This window comes from Cebus imitator, unplaced genomic scaffold (assembly GCF_001604975.1).
Source record: "Cebus imitator isolate Cc_AM_T3 unplaced genomic scaffold, Cebus_imitator-1.0 Scaffold111, whole genome shotgun sequence".
NCBI lineage: Eukaryota > Metazoa > Chordata > Mammalia > Primates > Cebidae > Cebus > Cebus imitator.
This window is the reverse complement of record NW_016107426.1, coordinates 772,600-775,273: the sequence shown is the minus strand read 5'-3', so window position 1 is coordinate 775,273 and position 2,674 is coordinate 772,600. Positions and strand designations below refer to the sequence as shown.

The 2,674-nt window shown below is 50.1% G+C and overlaps 1 pseudogene; it reads left to right on the top strand.

Moving 5' to 3' along the window:
* Window positions 1-2,674, top strand: part of CYP2AB1P — a 14,816-nt pseudogene that overhangs the window by 4,914 nt on the left and 7,228 nt on the right.

Genomic DNA, 2,674 nt, shown 5'->3' with positions numbered 1-2,674 from the left:
TGATGGCCAGGCTGGTCTTGAACTCCTGACCTCAGGTGATCCACCCACCTTGGCCTCCCAAAGTGCTAGGATTACAGGCGTGAGCCACCACGCCTGGCCAATTTTTTTGTATTTTTAGTAGAGATGGGGGTTTCACCATGTTGGCCAGGGCTGGTCTCGAACTTCTGACCATAGATGATTCACCTGTCTTGGCCTCCCAAAGTGCTGGAGTTACAGGTGTGAGCCACTGCATGCAGCCATAATGCTCTTTATATCGAACACCTGACACATGGCAGGTTCTCGAGTCTGGGTGCTTTCTCTTGTTCATAAGAAGCAAGCTCTGCCTCAGAGGAGGGTCTGCTCCTATGAGACCAGGGGTGACAAGGTGGTTTGGGGTGACCTAAGGCCCACAAGCCTCGGCAGCAGTGTCCTGGGTGGGGACGGAGGTGGTGAGGCAGGATGGGGAGGTCAGGGCACAGGCCCCTTCCCCAGACCCACACTGAGCCGCCTGCAGAAAAGGTGCAGCAGGAGCTGGACCAGGTGCTGGGCATGGCCCCGGTTGTCTGCAATGAAGACAGCAAGCGACTGCCTTACACCTGTGCTGTCCTCCACGAGGTGCAGCGCCTCAGCAGCGTCGTGGCCGTGGGTGCTATGCTCCAGTGCGTGACCTCCACCTGTGTGTGCGGCTATCCCGTGAGCAAGGTAGGTGGCCCTACGTGGCCCCACACCCAACCCAGGACCTGCAGAAAGCATCCTTCCTGCCCAGCACAGCCACCTGCCACAGCTTCTGCCAACCTGCCAGCTATCAATCAGGTAATCGCGCCCTCTCTCCCTCTCTCTCTCTCTCTCTCTCTCTCTCTCTCTCTCGCATCTGGGATGGGAGTTGTGTTTATAAAAGGATGTAGTCAGGTGCCATGGCTTACGCCTACAATCCCAGCACTTTGGGAGGCTGAGGTCGCAGGACTGCTTGAGCCTAGGAGTTCAAGATCAGTCTGGGCAACATGGCAAGACCCCGTGTTTACAAAACTTAAAGAAAATATTAGCTAGGCATGGTGGTGAATGCCTGTAGTCCCAGATACTTGGAAGGCTAAGGCAGGAGGATCGCTTGAGCCCGGGAGGTTGAGGTTGCGGTGAGCTATGATTGCACCACTGCACTCCCTCCTGGGTGACAGAGTGAGATTCTGTCTCAAAAAAAAAAAATTATATATATATATATATATATATACACACACATACACACACACATATATGTATATATATAATCTAAAGGATATACTCACTGAGGAATAATTTTTAAAGTTCCCCATTGTCTGGAGATCACCCTTGCAGACATGATAATACAACACTTCCCAATCTTTTTTTGGACACATATATTTTACATAGTTGAAATTACGCTGAATATATCATTCTGAATCCTTCATTGAACTTAATACATCATTCAGGGCTGGGCGTGGTGGCTCATGCCTGTAATCCCAGCACTTTGGGAGGCTGAGGCAGGTGGATCATGAGGTCAAGAGATAGAGATTATTCTGGCCAACATGGTGAAACCCTGTCTCCACTAAAAATACAAAATTAGCTGGGCGTAGTGGTGCGTGCCTGTAATCCCAGCTACTCAGGAGGCTGAGGCGGGAGAATGGCTTGAACTGGGAGGCGGAGGTGGCAGTGAGCCGAGATCACACTACTGCACACCAGCCTGGCAACAGAGCGAGCCTCCATCTTAAAAAAAATAATTACATATACATATAAAATTCCGATTCTTCTATAGCAGTGGTTCTCAAACTTCCATGGAGTATATCAGAATCACCTGGAAGGCTTGTTAAAGCAGGCATTGCTGGGCCCTTCCCCAGACATTCTCAGTCTAGGGTGGGTTGAGAATTTGCCTTTCTGACAAGTTCCCAGGTGATGCTGAGGCTGTGGGTCCGGGACCACACTTTGAAAACCACTGCTCTATGTAATTTTTTTTTTTTTTGAGACAGGGGCTCAAAAATATATATAACGATCTGAATTAATTAATTAATTTACTTATTTATTTTTGAGATGGAGTCTTGTTCTGTCGCCCAGGATGAAGTGCAATGGTGTGATCTCAGCTCACTGAAACCTCCATCTCCTGGGTTCAAGTGATTCTTCTGCCTCAGCCTCCCAAGTAGCTGGGACTACAGGTATGTGCCACCACGCCTGGCTAATTGTGTGTGTGTGTGTGTGTGTGTATTTTTAGTAGAGACAGGGTTTCACCATGTTGGCCAGGCTGGTCTCGAACTCCTGACCTCAGGTGATCCGCCTGCCTAGGCCTCCCAGTGTGCTGGGATTGCAGGTGTGAGCCACCATGCCTGGCCTCTACATCATTCTAAATGGCTGCATAATGTTCCACCAAATGGATGTGCTGCAGTTTTAACCTTCTGGTGAAGATTTAGGCCATTTGCACTTTCTGTGCCTTAGGCTTGGTCTGTATTTTGTGTTATCTCCTTAAAAGTGGTTTCTAGGCCGGGCGCAGTGGCTCACGCCTGTAATCCCAGCACTTTGGGAGGCCGAGGCGGGTGGATCACGAGGTCAAGAGATCGAGACCATCCTGGTCAACATGGTGAAACCCCGTCTCTACCAAAAATACAAAAATTAGCTGGGCATGGTGGCGCGTGCCTGTAATCCCAGCTACTCAGGAGGCTGAGGCAGGAGAATTGCCTGAACCCAGGAGGCGGAG